The sequence below is a fragment of the Acanthaster planci genome, linkage group LG03 (genome assembly GCF_054643075.1).
Source record: "Acanthaster planci isolate LZ-2023a linkage group LG03, COTS_SCS, whole genome shotgun sequence".
Classification (NCBI taxonomy): Eukaryota; Metazoa; Echinodermata; class Asteroidea; order Valvatida; family Acanthasteridae; genus Acanthaster; species Acanthaster planci.
The window spans coordinates 1,445,640-1,462,567 of NC_141779.1; the positions used below are offsets into that span (position 1 = coordinate 1,445,640).

Genomic DNA, 16,928 nt, shown 5'->3' on the forward strand with positions numbered 1-16,928 from the left:
CAAAGTGAAGGCCATGCTATAAAAAGAATTTTTTTTACTCGTTCTTTTTAATCATGTGAATTTACTCATTTAAAAAATATTCAGTTTTAATCAAGTCCTCTGTGCCCTCCTTTTGAGGTGATTTTATTGGCTTGTTGGTAATTTTGGTTTTTTGTCATTTATTTTTCATGTGATGTATTTAATCGTAAATCATGTCATCCTAATTAAACATTTGTCTGTGATTTGTTTACGCCTGTACTCAGTATAGTACCACAATTACGGCCAAGATTTGGACTCTAGCACTGTGCCTATCTGTTCTACGCGTTAGTCTTCTGCTGCTGGTCGAACAGTGATACGCTCCATGCTGTGACATGCTCAGCCTCAATAAAAGTAACAAGAGCATGATTTTGATTTCCTCAACATAACTGAATTTGCAACTGTTGCAGTGACCGTTTGTCTTGTGGTGGCAACAAAAGTTTTTGTTGAAAGGTTGCTACTTTGCATGGTTTTTCTGTACCATCTGGTGTACCTCAAGGAAGTGTCTTTAGCCCAATCCAGTTCTTATGTATACCAACGACTTTCCTTATCACATCTTGTCAGCTAGCACTTTATTTGGTAACAGTGCTCTTGTGTATAGGCCAATATAATGTCAGTCTGATGACCTTCAAGACATCCATGGCTTCCAAAGATGTTGTCATGCTAATAAAATGCATCTCAATACATTACTAAGGAAACCAAAGTTTTGCTTATGCTAGGATGGTCAAAGAAAATAGTGGACCTGAATTGTACCTTAGTTAACATGCAGTTTGAAGCTGATAATGAGTACAAAATTTCTCGGGAAAATCTTGTTATGTCACTACCAAATCAAACAGTCTTAGTATGTCTTGCTTTCATCTTGCAAGTTTCTAGTGTTGACTATTCTGGAATACAAGTAGCCTATCTGGTACCTTCACAACAGGAACCTTATTCTTTGACAAATTAGAACAAAATTCAACGTTGAGCAACCAGAATAATTCTCTAGTGAAGAAGATTTAAAATGGATTACACGGATTGGTTGCATATGTACATTGAATTTGTCTTTACGTGAATCTAAAAGCATCCATCTTTTGCTTACATTTGTTGTTAGAGGTCTTCATTGAGCTTTTGACCGTGAAATAGTCTTAGTGAACAGGTGGTATATTGAAACAATAAGGCTGGACAAACCTTAGGGCACTAATTCAAGAACTTCATCATTTTGCCAATTACATGCTCTTGAGATGACCTACATGTACCTGAACGTTTGAGAACTGAAGTGGTTTAAATAACCCTTCAACACGGGATCAACTTACCAAGTACCCACTTGAATTTGAAACTATATGAAACTTGACAGAGTACTGATTGAATTTGCAGTGGAGTACCCTTGTAATAAGGTCGTTGGGACTGGCAAGTTGTGGGAGGGTCACTGTGTTGTTTGGTGCAAGGAAGCACAAAATGGGGGGATTTGAATACCTAGGATTTGCCATGTGGGCCAGATGTGTCAATGGTTTTGCTTTTGTCGGTATTCAAGTGTATTTTGTTATTTCGTGGTGTTTTTCTGTTGTTTCGGTTTTTACACAATAAATTTCTTTTATTGTTTTGGGGGTACTTATTGTTTAATTGATTGATTTGTTTCTGTAATTAATTTTTTTTGGTTATTTTAATGTATTTGTATGTCATATTTATATTATTTTGCCAACTGTATATATTTTTTCTGTTCGATTTATTTATTTGCCATTTCTTGAATCTTGTGCTGTTACTTTATTGTGTATGTGTGTGCACGTTTATGTAAAACCTGGAGCTTCAGAAATGAAGTCTTACGGGTGACAGTTATTGGATTAACTGTGCCTCTCCGGGCATTTGTAAGTTTGTGTTTGTGATTTCAGTGTATTTTATGTTATGTGTTTTTGTTTAATGTTGCTGTGTTCTTTATCTTGGAAAATGCCTAATAAATGAAATTGTTTCCCTTATTGTACACACGTTACTTGGTCTCTTTTCGACGAAGAGTTTTTATCTCCGAGGCTAAGTAGGTTGACAAATGGTCCGAATCGGCGAGCTTGGGGTGACTCGACAAGGATGCAAATTTCACTATCCCCTGGAGAAAATTTTATTTCGATATTTGGAAACATTAAACAATTTTTTTTGGTTTTGCATGTTACACACGTCAAATACACGCCACGTTGTCTCCATATCCGATATTAAATTGTCAAGAGATGGGCTGATCCTGGAGTCTTTGGAAAGGTTATATGTTTATCATCCAAAAAGAAAATTTCATGCCATTTTGCAACAGAACAGACATGGGGTCAGAATTTTCCTTAGACATGCTCCCTATTTCGTTCGTTTTCGCTTTGTACACACGGTAGTCGGTCTGCGTCTGCCGCTACATGTCTCCATAGCCGAGTTTACAGTAAATATTCTGAAACGGTCAAAATGGGCTGACCTTGATATCTTCAAAGACGGTAAATATTTCTCTGTCCATTGAGATAATTTTCCTGTCCATATTTAAGCTGAAGCTTTGGAAATACCTGCGAAAGAAGGCTAGAGTTGTCCCACTGCTCTTTGTTCTCACTTTACCGAGACACTTCAGCGCACAGTGTGATTGCAATATTTTAGCCAAAAACGTTTCCGATTGCTTGAAATGTGGTAGACATGATGACAATCAAAGGGCACATGTTCCTCTATTCATTGACGTTAGTTTCATATTCATAATATGCTGAACAAGGCAAGAGTTCTTGGCTGAGCTAGTGCTTCCTGTGTTTTTGCGATTTGTCCTTTGTTCACACATTACTGGTCTTCCCAGCAGCAAATCCAGCTTTGGCGTGGGGGGGGGTCCAAACTGAATACAGTTTCGGGCCTATTCAGCATGATTTTGGGGAAGAAGAACTTTCAGAAGCGTGGCGGTCGTGACATCCTTGTTTTTATGTCTTGGTTTTGTTTTCTTAGGGTATTGGTGCTGATATACCCATTACTCCCTTTCTCACACACCTACAAAGTATTTTTAATGAACAAAATTCTGGCAGGGGCATGCCCCCCACCCTTGCGTCCACTGGCCGGACCATTGCCTCTTCCTGAGCAGAGAATGGCTCCATTATATTCGAGCATAAAAGTGCAGAAATTTGTCCAAATGTGGCATTCATGGCGGCATCTGAAATAGTACATATTCCTCTGTCCATTAGTCGAAGTTTCAGATCCAAATTTGTTATTATTAGGGAAATACCCATCGAAGAAGGCAAGAGTTCCTGTCTCACTGCTTGTTATTTTTGTGCAATTCTCCCTTTGTGCACACTCTACTGATCCTCTTCCTGCGCACATGGCTCAATATTTGCGCATTAGGGTCCTGATGCTTGCTACTTTTGTTCAATTTCCCTTTGCCACATTTTACCGGTCCTCGATCTTCCCCAGTAAAGATGGCTCTCTATACCCGGGCATTACAGGTCTAAAAGTGCTTCAAATTTAACAGTCTCAGCGACATATGAAAGGGCACACCTTCCTTCATCAGATGACATAAGGTTTTATATTTCTAGTTATTGGGCAAATACACGAAAAAAGAAGACAAGGGATCTGCAACTGCTTGCCAGATTCGTGACTTTTCCCCTTTCTCCACACTTTAGCAGTCCTCTTCCCGCACAAAGATGGTTCTATGTATTCGAACTTAACAGGTGTGAAGATTGTCCAAATCTAGCAATCCTACCACTATCCGAAAGGGCGCATGTTCTAATAATTGATACGTTTCATATGCATCCTTGGTGTGTTTAGGGAAATATGGGAGAAAGAGGACGAATTTTTCTCAGACTGTTTGCTGTTTTTTTTTGTGTGAATTTCTGCATTCGTCCTCGCATTACCATTCCTCATCCCGCGCAAATACAGCTCCATACGTTCGACCAAAGAACGTCTAAAAATTTGCTAAATCTGGCAATCCCAGTACCGTGTAAAAGAGCACGTTTCATGTCCATGTTAGGAAAATGTTGGCGAAAAAGGCAAACCTTGTCCTACTGCTTGTAACTTTTGTTCAATTCTCTTTTCTAGTACTGCCTGACAGAGAATAAGTTCGACTCTCTATTGAAGAAATTTTCATTATCCTGCTGTTCTAGATAGGGAAACATTAGCAAAGGTAGGCAAGAGTTTTTGTCCCACTACTTTTTACTTTACCGTTCGTGTTTCCGTGCATAAATGGCTCCATATGTTTCAGTATAAGGTTTGAAAATTGTCCAAATATAGCGTTCTTGACAGCTACTGAAAGGGCACTTGTTCTCCATTCGTTGACGTATTTAAAGTTTCATGAAAATGAAATGAAGTTAGGAAAAAGTTTACATTCAACTGCTTGTTTTTTTGTTGTTCACCTCTTTTGGTTCAATTTGTTCCATTGTACTATTATTTAGGACTTTTAATTTTAGGTCATTTAATTATTTAGGTATTTGTTCATTTTGCTGCTCTACCCTTATATTCTCAACTTCGTACATATTCCACTCATCTTATTTGCTGCATTGAAATCCTTCTCAATTGTACATATTTAAAGCTCCTAACATCTAACTATTTCAAGATCTAAAATCATAAGTAGTCCAAGTTTCAAATCTTGCAGTTATTTCTGAATTTGGTGATTTAGGTATTTCGATATTTTGTCATTTTGCTATATGACCCTTTAATTCTGAAATTTGTTCACCTATCTCATTTGCTGCACACCCAATGTTTATTCCAGTCTGAATTCCAACATAACTAAAGGTGCATGGATCAAACCTTTTGAAGAAATCAATTCCTCAATAGTCCAAGACTCAAGTTTAGATAGAGATAGTTTGAAATTTGGCTGTTTAGTTACACTGGTATTGAGTATTTTCTTAGCCCTTCTTTTAACTTTGGAAATTCGTACATATTTTAACCTAACGCATTCGCTGCATTCCGATGTATTCCCGTCTGAATATTCATAAGTAAAGCGCCAAAAATCTAACCTTATCAAGGAATCACAACCTGATTAGTCCAAGACTCAAATAGTGCAGGTATTCACACATTTAGCTATTTATTTAGACAGATACTGAGTCTTTTGTTTCCTCCGCCTTAACTTTAGAAATTCGTATATATTTAAGCCTGTTTTATGCCTTTCTTTCCGATGTTTTTCCGTCTGAGTTCCAACCTAACTAAAGCTCCAAAATCTAGTTTTTTGAAGAAACCCATTCCTCAATATTCCAAGACTCAAACTGTGCTGATATTTAGAAATCTGGCTATTAAGTTAGACTTTTATTGAGTCGCCTTATCCTTAACTTTTAAAATTCGTACATTATTGACCCTACCGCATTTTCTTTATTTTAATGTTTTCTCGTCTGAATTGCAACATATAACGTAAGCTCGAAAACTCTAACAAATTCAAGAAATCAATTCCTGAATAGTCCAAGACTGAAATCGTGCAGGTATTTAGAAATTTAGCTATTTACTATAGAGTCTTTTTGAAGCCCTACCCTCAACTTTTTGCACATATCATTTTGACCCTACCACATTTGGTGCTTTACGAGGCATTCCCCAATGAATTCCAACATAACTAAAGCTCCAAAACTCTAAATTTTTCAAGACAGAAATTCTGCAAATTTCCAAGACTAGAATCGTGCAGGATTTAGAAATTTGGCGATTTAGTTAGACAGATATTGAGTCTTTTTGTAGTCCTACCCTTCACTTTAAAAAGAAAATCGTACATATTTCATATGTACGATTTCATATCTCAATTGCTGCATAGCGACATGTCCTAAGAATTCCAACATAACTGCAGCTCCCAAAATATCTAAATATCTAAAACTGAAATCGCACAAGTATTTTGAAATATGGTGATTTAGTTAGACAGATATTGAGTCTTTTATAGCCCTATCCTTAACTTTAAAAAAATCGTACATATTTCTCCCTTTCTCATTTGCTGCAATACGATGTATTCCATTATGAATTCCAACATAACTGAAGCTCCACAAATCTAAAGTTTTCAAGAAATCAGTTCCTCAGTAGTCCAAGACACAAATTGTGGGGGTATTAGGAAATTTTGCGATTTAGTTATACAGATATGGAGTCCTTTTATAGCCCTAGCTTGAAAAACAAAGTTGTACATATTTCCCCCTGGCCCATTTGCTGCATTTTGATATATTCCCCTAAGAATTTCAACATAACTGAAGCTCAACAAATCTAAATTTTTCCAAGAAATCAATTCGTCAATAGTCCAAGACTCAAATTGTGCAGGTACTTAGAAATTTTGCGATTGAGTTAGAAACCTACGGTGTCTTTTTGATGCCCTACCCTTAACTTAAATATTATGGGGTCCGAAATTTATAAGGATGAGAAAGAAGATACCTGCAAGACTCTATAGATAACCATCAATATGGGGACAAAAGTCAGCATGAGAATGTATATACATACATCTCTCTCATAGATCATCGTCAGTATTTGTACTCCATAGATTACCGTTATTATATGATCTCTAGTGTATTAGCTAGATTTGATTACTATCAGTATGAAGATACCTTCATAATTCCATAGATTGCCGTCAATATGAGGACATCAGTGTATCAGCATGAGAATGTACATACATAAATTAGTCCATAAATTATATGTGCATCAGTCAATAGACTACCGTCAATATGGGTACAACAGAGTACCAGCATGAGAATGTAGATACATACATAACTCCATAGATCACCGTCAATATACGGACTCCATAGTTTGCCGTCATTATGGTGCTTAGTCATGCATGACAGGAGGGATACCCACCAAGGTATCGTTTAATAGAAAGAATACTGCTTCTACTTTTCGGAGATCCTTTTACATTATAGTAATATCTCATGGTGTGGGCATATTAACCCCTTTCTTCAGGGTTAAGTTTTTTTCTGGGACACCCTGTACATGACCGTCATTATGGGGACAACATTGTATCACCATGAGAATGTAGAATACATACATCACTCCATATATTACCGTCAATATGGGGACTCCACAGATTGCCGTCATTATACGGACTCCAGTGTACTATAGTCATGTAAAAGTAGATCCATATACATCACTCCATATATTACCGTCAATATGGAAATTCCACAGATTACCGTCATTATACGGACTCCAGTGTATAGTCAAGTAAATGTAGATACATATACATCACTCCATATATTATCGTCAATATGGAGATTCCACAGATTACCGTCATTATAGGGACTCCAGTGTAAATGTAAATGTAGATACATACATCACTCCATATGTTACCGTCCAAATGGGGACTCCACAGATTACCGTCATTATAGGGACTCCAGTCTATAAGCAAGGGAGTATAGATACATACATTGCTCCGTAGATTACCGTCATTATATGGGGTCCAGATTTATAAGATGAGAATGAAGATACCTGCATCACTCCATAGACTACCATCATTATCGAGACTCCAAGGATTACAGTCATTATAGGCACTCCAGTTCCTAAGCAAAGGAATATAGATACACACATTGCTGGAAGGATTACTGTCATTATTGTGTCCCTAATTTATAAGGATGAGAAGGAAGATAAGTGCATCACTCTATAGATAACCGTTATCATGGGGTCCCAAATTTATTAGCATTTTCATGAAAATAACTGCATCACTCCATAGATAACCATTATTATATGGACTCCACGTTATAAGCGAGGAAGTATAGATACATACATTACTCCGAAAATTAACGTCATATGGGTCACAAATTTATCAGGATGTTCATAAAGATACCTGCATCACTACATAGAATACCGTCATTATGGGGTCCCAAATTTTAAAGATGAGAATGAAGATAAATGCATCACTCCATAGTTTACTGCCAACATGGTGACTCCATAGATTACCCTCACTACAGGGATTCCAGTGTGTTAGAATGTTATTGTAAATAAATGCATCACTCCGTATATTACTGTCATTATAGGGACTCCTGTTCATTTGCAAGGGAATATAGATACCCTGTACATGGGTTGTTCTATACATTACCCTTATATTTTTGCGTAATTCTGACTTTGCGGTATACCGGGTCCTGTAATCGCACAGACATTGCTTCATGTATTCGAGCATAAAAGGCCTTAAAATAATCAAAATCTGGCAATCTTTGTGTCACCTCAAAGGGCACATCTTCCTCTATAGATTCATATAAGTTTTATGTCAAGATTTACAGTAGTTAGGGATATATCTGCAAAAGGAAGTGCGAGTTATTTCTGACTGCTTTATATTTTTGCGAAATTCTGACTTTACGCTGCACCGGGTGCTGTTCTCGCCCAGAGAATGCTTCATATTTCCCAGCATTAAATGTCTTCAAATTACCTACATCTTGCATTCTTGGTGTCATCTGAAAGGCCCATGTTTCCCTATCCATTCATTTAAGTTTCATATCCATATTTGCAGTAGTTAGGGAAATATCTTCCAGAGTTCGTGTCTAATTGCCTTATATTTTTGCGGAATTGTGGCTTCGTCTGCGCCATACCGGTCCTGATCCTGCGCAGAGAATGCTTCATATAATCAAGCATAAAACGTCTGAGAATTATCTAAATCTGGCAATCTTGGTGTCATCTGGAAGGCTATATGTTCCTCTATCCATTCATATAAATTTCATATCCATATTTGAAGTAGTTAGGGAAATAGCTGCCAAAGGAAATGCAAGTTCGTGTCCAATTGCCTGATATTTTTGCGGAATCCTTGCTTCGTCTGCGCTATACCGGTCCTTATCCCGCGCAGAGAATGCTTCCTATAATCGAGCATAAAAGGTCTGAGAATTATCTAAATCTGGCAATCTTGGTGTCATCTGAAAGGCCACATAATTCCCTGCCCATTCATATAAGTTTCATATCCATATTTGCAGTAGTTAGGGAAATATCTGCCAAAGGAAGTGCAAGTTCTTGTCTGACTGATTGATATCTTTGCGGAATTCTGGCTTCGTCTACTCTATACTTGTCCTTATCCTGCGCAGAGAATGCTTCCTATAATCGAGTATAAAGGTCTGAGAATTATCTAAATCTGGCACTCTTGGTGTCATCTGAAAGGCGATATGTTCCTCTTTCGATTCATATTAATTTCCTATCCATATTTGCGGTAGTTGGCAATTAGCTGCCAAAGGAAGTGCGAGTTCTTTTCCAACTGCCTCCTTTTTTGCGGAATTGTGGCTTCGTCTGCGCTATACTGGTCCATATCCCACGCAGAGAATGCTTCATATAATCGAGCATAAAAGGTCTGAGAATTATCTAAATCTGGCAATCTTGGTGTCATCTGAAAGGCTATATGTTCCCCTACCTATTTGTATAAGTTTCATATCTAAATTTGCAGTAGTTAGGGAAATATCTTGCAAAGGACATTTAAGTTCGTTTCCAATTGCCTGATTTTTCCGGAATTCTTGATTCGTCGGCGCCATACCGGTCCTTATCAGGCGCAGAGTATGCTTCATATAATCGAGCATAAAAGGTCTGAGAATTATCTAAATCTGGCAATCGTGGCATCATCTGAAAGGCCATTTGTTGCTCTATTCATTCATATACGTTTCGTATCCATGTTTGCAGTAGTTAGGGAAATATCTGCCAAACTAAGTTCCAGGTCTTTTCCAACTGCCTCCTTTTTTTGCGGAATTCTGGCTTCGTCTGCAATATACCGGTCCTTATCCCACGCAGAGAATGCTTCATATAATCGAGCATAACAGGTCTGGAAATTTTCTAAATCTGGCAATCTTGGTGTGATCTGAAAGGCCACATGTTTCCTTTTCCATTCATATAAGTTTCATATCCATATTTGCAGTTGTTAGGGAAATATCTTCCCAAAGAAATGCAAATTCGTGTCCACTTGCCTGATATTTTTGCGGAATTCTGGCTTCGTCTACGCTATACCGGTCCTTATCCTGCGCAGAGAATGCTTCATATAATCGAGCATAAAAAGTCTAAGAATTATCTAAATCTGGCAATCTTGGTGTCATCTGAAAGGCAATATGTTCCTCTATCAATTCATATTAATTTCATATCCATATTTGCAGTAGTTATAGAAATAGCTGCCAAAGGAAGTGCGATTTCTTTTCCAACTGCCTCTTTTTTTTGAGGAATTCTTTCTTCGTGTGCGATATACCGGTCCTAATCCCACGCAGAGAATGCTTCATATAATCGAGCATAAAACGTCTGAGAAGTATCTAAATCTGGCAGTCTTGGTGTCATCTGAAAGGCCACATGTTCCTCTCTCTATTTGTATAAGTTTCATATCAATATTTGCAGTAGTTAGGGAAATATCTGCCAAAGGATGTGCAAGTTCTTTTCCAACGGCCTCCTTTTTTTGTTCCGGAATTCTGGCTTCGTGTGCGATATACCGGTCCTAATCCTACGCATAGAATGCTTCATATAATCGAGCATAAAAGGTCTGAGAATTATCTAAATCTGGCAAACGTGAAGTCATCTAAAAGGCCACATCTTCCACTATCCATTCATATAAAATTGATTTCCATATTTGTAGTACTTAGGGAAATACATGCGAAAGGAAGTGCAAGTTCTTGTATGACTGCTTGATATTTTTTTGTAATTCTTACTTTGCGCTATTTCGGGTCCTTTACTCGCACAGTGCATGCTTCATATAATTGAGTATAAAAGGTCTGAGAATTATCTAAATCTGGCAATCTTGCTGTGATCTGAAAGGTTACATGTTTCCCTATCCATTCATATGTGTTTCATATCCATATTTGCAGTAGTTAGGGAAGTATCTTCCAAAGGAAGTGCAAGTTCATATCCAATTGCCTGATATTTTAGTGGAATTCTGGCTTCGTCTGCACCATACCTGTCCTTATCCGGCGCAGAGAGTGCTTCATATAATCGAGCATAAAAGGTCTGAGAATTATCTACTTCTGGCAATCTTGGTGTCATCTGAAAGGCCACATGTTTCCCTGTCCATTTGTATAAGTTTCATATCCATTTTTGCAGTAGTTAGGGATATATCTGCTAAAGGAAGTGCAAGTTCTTGTCTGATTGTTTGATATTTTTGCGGAATTCAGGCTTCGTCTGTGCTATACTGGTCCTTATTCCACGCAGATACTGCTTCATATAATTGAGCATAAAAAGTCTGAAAATTATCTAAATCTGGCAATGTTGGTGTGATCTGAAAGCGCACATGTTTCCCTGTCCATTCATATAAGTTTCATATCCCTATTTGCAGTAGTTAGGGAAATATCTGCCAAAGGAAGTGCATGTTCTTGCCTGACTGATTGATATCTTTGCGGAATTCTGGCTTCGTCTACTCTATACCGGTCCTCATCCCGCGCAGAGAATGCTTCCTATAATCGAGTATAAAAGGTCTGAGAATTATCTAAATCTGGCAATCTTGGTGTCATCTAAAAGGCGATATGTTTTCCTCTCCATTCATATAAGTTTCATATCCATATTTGCAGTAGTTAGGGAAATATTGTCAAAAGGAATTGCTAATTCGTGTTCAATTGCCTGATATTTTTGCGGAATTCTGGCTTCGTCTGCACCATACCGGTCTTTATCCTGCGCAGAGAATACTATATAATCGAGCCTAAAAGGTCAGAGAATTATCTAAATCTGGCAATCTTGGTTTCATATGAAAGGCAATATGTTCCTCTATCCATTCATATTAATTTCCTATCCATATTTGCAGTAGTTGGCAAATAGCTGCCAAAGGAAGTGCGAGTTCTTTTCCAACTGCCTCCTTTTTTGCGGAATTCTGGCTTCGTCTGCGCTATACCGGTCCTTATCCCACGCAGAGACTGCTTCATATAATCTATCATAAAAGGTCTGAGAATTATCTAAATCTGGCAATCTTGGTGGATCTGAAAGGCCACATGTTTCCCTATCCATTCATATAAGTTTCAAAATCCATATTTGCAGTAGTTAGGCATATAGCTGCCAAAGGAAATGCAAGTTCGTGTCCAATTGCCTGATATTTTTGCGGAATCCTTGTTTCGTCTGCGCTATACTGGTCCTTTTCCCGCAAAAGGATTGCTTCATATATTCGAGCATAAAAGGTCTGAGAATTATCTAAACCTGGCAATCTTGGTGTCATCTGAGAGGCCACATGTTTCCCTGTCCATTTGTATAAGTTTCATATCCATATTTGCAGTAGTTAGGGAAATACCTGCCAAAGGAAGCGCAAGTTCTTGTCTGACTGTTTGATATTTTTGCGGAATTCAGGCTTCGTCTGCGCTATACTGGTCCTTATCCCACGCAGATACTGCTTCATATAATCGAGCATAAAAGGTCTGAGAATTATCTAAACCTGGCAATCTTGGTGTCTTCTTAAATGCCACATGTTATTCTGTCCATTCATATAAGTTTCATATCCATATTTGCAGTAGTTAGAGATATATCTTCCAAAAGAAATGCAAATTCGTGTCCACATGCCTGATACTTTTGCGGAATTCTGGCTTCGTTCACGCTATACCAATCCTTATCCCGCGCAGAGAATGCTTCCTATAATCGAGTATAAAAGGTCTGAAAATTATCTAAACCTGGCAATCTTGGTGTCATCTGAGAGGCCACATGTTTCCCTGTCCATTTGTATAAGTTTCATATCCATATTTGCAGTAGTTATGGAAATACCTGCCAAAGGAAGTGCAAGTTCTTGTCTAACTGTTTGATATCTCTGCGGAATTCAGGCTTCGTCTACGCTATACTGGTCCTTATTCCACGCAGATACTGCTTCATATAATCGAGCATAAACGGTCCAAGAATTATCTAAACCTGGCAATCTTGGTGTGATCTGAAAGCGCACTTGTTTCCCTGTCCATTCATATAAGTTTCATATCCATATTTGCAGTAGTTGGGGAAATATCGTCAAAAGGAATTTCAAATTCGTGTCCACTTGCCTGATATTTTTGTGGAATTCTGGCTTCTTCTGCACCATACCGGTCTTTATCCTGCGCAGAGAATGCTTTATATAATCGAGCCTAAAAGGTCAGAGAATTATCTAAATCTGGCAATCTTGGTGTCATCTGAAAGGCGATATGTTCCTTTATCGATTCATATTAATTTCCTATCCATATTTTCAGTAGTTGGCAAATAGCTGCCAAAGGAAGTGCGATTTCTTTTCTAACTGCCTCCTTTTTTTTGCGGAATTCTGGATTCGTCTGCGCTATACTGGTCCTTATCCCGCGCAGAGAAGGCTTCATATAATCGAGCATAAAAGGTCTGAGAATTATCTAAATCTGCCAACCTTGGTGTGATCTGAAAGGTTGCATGTTTCCCTATCCATTGATATAAGTTTCATATCCATATTTGCAGTAGTTAGGGAAATATCTGCCAAAGGAAGTGCATGTTCTTGCCTGACTGTTTGATATCTTTGCGGAATTCAGGCTTCGTCTACGCTATACCGGTCCTTATCCCGCTCAGAGACGGCTTCCTATAATCGAGTATAAAAGGTCTGAGAATTATCTAAATCTGGCAATCTTGGTGTCATCTAAAAGGCGATATGTTTCCCTATCCATTCATATAAGTTTCATATCCATATTTGCAGTAGTTAGGGAAATATCGTCAAAAGGAATTGCAAATTCGTGTTCAATTGCCTGATATTTTTTCGGAATTCTGGCTTCGTCTGCACCATACCGGTCTTTATCCTGCGCAGAGAATACTTTATATAATCGAGCCTAAAAGTTCAGAGAATTATCTAAATCTGGCAATCTTGGTGTCATCTGAAAGGCAATATGTTCCTCTATCCATTCATATTAATTTCTTATCCATATTTGCAGTAGTTGGCAAATAGCTGCCAAAGGAAGTGCGAGTTCTTTTTCAACTGCCTCCTTTTTTGCGGAATTCTGGCTTCGTCTGCGCTTTACCGGTCCATATCCCAAGCAGAGACTGCTTCATATAATCGATCATAAAAGGTCTGAGAATTATCTAAATTTGGCAATCTTGGTGTGATCTGAAAGGTTACATGTTTCCCTATCCATTCATATAAGTTTCATATCCATATTGGCATTTGTTAGGGAAATAGCTGCCAAAGGAAATGCAAGTTCGTGTCCAATTGCCTGATATTTTTGCGGAATCCTTGTTCTTCTGCGCTATACCGGTCCTTTTCCCGCAAAAGGATTGCTTCATATATTCGAGCATAAAAGTTCTGAGAATTATCTAAACCTGGCAATCTTGTTGTCATCTGAAAGGCCACATGTTATTCTGTCCATTCATATAAGTTTCATATCCATATTTGCAGTAGTTAGGGATATATCTTCCAAAAGAAATGCAAATTCGTGTCCACTTGCCTGATATTTTTGCGGAATTCTGGCTTCGTCTGCACCATACCGGTCTTTATCCTGCGCAGAGGAGGCTTCCTATAATCGAATATAAAAGGTCTGAGAATTATCTAAATCTGGCAATCGTGGTGTGATCTGAAAGGCCACATAGTTCTCTATCCATTCATATAAGTTTCATATCCATATTTGCAGTAGTTACGGAAATATCGTCAAAAGGAATCGCAAATTCGTGTCCACTTGCCTGATATTTTTGCGGAATTCTGGCTTCGTCTGCACCATACCGGTCTTTATCCTGCGCAGAGAATGCTTTATATAATCGAGCCTAAAAGGTCAGAGAATTATCTAAATCTGGCAATCTTGGTGTCATCTGAAAGGCCACATGTTTCCCTGTCCATTCATATAAGTTTCATATCCATATTCGCGGTAGTTAGGGAAATATCGTCCAAAGGAAATGCAAGTTCGTGTCCAACTGCCTCCTTTTTTGCAGAATTCTGGCTTCGTCTGCGCTATACCGGTCCATATCCAACGCAGAGACTGCTTCATATAATCGATCATAAAAGGTCTGAGAATTATCTAAATCTGGCAATCTTGGTGTGATCTGAAAGGTTACATGTTTGCCTATCCATTCATATAAGTTTCATATCCATATTTGCAGTAGTTAGGGAAATATCTGCCAAAGGAAGTGCGATTTCTTGTCTGACTGTTTGATATTTTTTCGGAATTCTGGCTTCGTCTACGCTATACTGGTCCTTATCCCGCGCAGAGAAGGCTTCATATAATCGAGCATAAAAGGTCTGAGAATTATCTAAATCTGGCAATCTTGGTGTGATCTGAAAGGTTGCATGTTTCCCTATCCATTGATATAAGTTTCATATCCATATTTGCATTTGTTAGGGAAATAGCTGCCAAAGTAAGTGCATGTTCTTGCCTGACTGTTTGATATCTTTGCGGAATTCAGGCTTCGTCTACGCTATACCGGTCCTTATCCCGCTCAGAGACGGCTTCCTATAATCGAGTATAAAAGGTCTGAGAATTATCTAAATCTGGCAATCTTGGTGTCATCTGAAAGGCGATATGTTTCCCTATCCATTCATATAAGTTTCATATCCATATTTGCAGTAGTTAGGGAAATATCGTCAAAAGGAATTGCAAATTCGTGTCCAATTGCCTGATATTTTTGCGGAATTCTGGCTTCGTCTGCACCATACCGGTCTTTATCCTGCGCAGAGAATACTTTATATAATCGAGCCTAAAAGGTCAGAGAATTATCTAAATCTGGCAATCTTGGTGTCATCTGAAAGGCGATATGTTCCTCTATCCATTCATATTAATTTCCTATCCATATTTGCAGTAGTTGGCAAATAGCTGCCAAAGGAAGTGCGAGTTCTTTTCCAACTGCCTCCTTTTTTGCGGAATTCTGGCTTCGTCTGCGCTATACCGGTCCATATCCCACGCAGAGACTGCTTCATATAATCGATCATAAAAGGTCTGAGAATTATCTAAATCTGGCAATCTTGGTGTGATCTGAAAGGTTACATGTTTCCCTATCCATTCATATAAGTTTCATATCCATATTTGCAGTTGTTACGGAAATAGCTGCCAAAGGAAATGCAAGTTCGTGTCCAATTGCCTGATATTTTTGCGGAATCCTTGTTCTTCTGCGCTATACCGGTCCTTTTCCCGCAAAAGGATTGCTTTATATATTCGAGCATAAAAGTTCTGAGAATTATCTAAACCTGGCAATCTTGGTGTCATCTGAAAGGCCACATGTTATTCTGTCCATTCATATAATTTTCATATCCATATTTGCAGTAGTTAGGGATATATCTTCCAAAAGAAATGCAAATTCGTGTCCACTTGCCTGATATTTTTTGGAATTCTGGCTTCGTCTGCACCATACCGGTCTTTATCCTGCGCAGAGAATACTTTATATAATCGAGCCTAAAAGGTCAGAGAATTATCTAAATCTGGCAATCGTGGTGTCATCTGAAAGGTTACATGTTTCCCTGTCCCATCATACAAGTTTCATATCCATATTTGCAGTAGTTGGGGAAATATCTGCCAAAGGAAGTGCGATTTCTTTTCTGACTGTTTGATATTTTTTTGGAATTCTGGCTTCGTTTACGCTATAGTGGTCCTTAACCCAAGCAGAGACTGCTTCATATAATCGAGCATAAGAGGTCTGAGAATTATCTAAATCTGGCAATCTTGGTGTGATCTGAAAGGTCACATGTTTCCCTGTCCCATCATATAAGTTTCATATCCATATTTGCAGTAGTTAGGGAAATATCTGCCAAAGGAAGTGCAAGTTCTTGTTTGTTTGTTATTTTGCGGAATTCTGGCTTCGTCTATGCTATACTGGTCCTTATCCCGCGCAGAGAAGGCTTCCTATAATCGAGCATAAAAGGTCCGAGAATTATCTAAACCTGGCAATCTTGGTGTCATCTGAAAGGCCACATGTTTCCCTGTCCATTTGTATAAGTTTCATATCCATATTTGCAGTAGTTAGGGAAATATCTGCCAATGGAAGTGCAAGTTCTTGTCCACTTGCCTGATATTTTTGCGGAATTCTCGCTTCGTCTGCACCATACCGGTCTTTATCCTGCGCAGAGTATGCTTTATATAATCGAGCCTAAAAGGTCAGAGAATTATCTAAATCTGGCAATCTTGGTGTGATCTGAAAGGCGATATGTTCCTCTTTCCATTCACATTAATATCCTTCCATATTTGCAGTAGTTGGCA

The 16,928-nt window shown here is 38.3% G+C and overlaps 2 long non-coding RNA genes across 11 annotated transcripts in view; one reads left to right on the forward strand and one right to left on the reverse strand.

Moving 5' to 3' along the window:
- The window catches only part of LOC147799537 (uncharacterized), a 151,194-nt gene extending 149,225 nt beyond the window's left edge, over window positions 1-1,969 (forward strand). For all 10 annotated transcript variants that reach the window (XR_015424734.1, XR_015424733.1, XR_015424732.1 and 7 more), the window contains one exon: window positions 243-1,969. This is a non-coding gene — a long non-coding RNA (uncharacterized LOC147799537). The remainder of the gene's footprint in view (window positions 1-242) is intronic.
- The window catches only part of LOC147799536 (uncharacterized), a 243,924-nt gene that overhangs the window by 163,440 nt on the left and 63,556 nt on the right, over window positions 1-16,928 (reverse strand). The window lies entirely within an intron of this gene.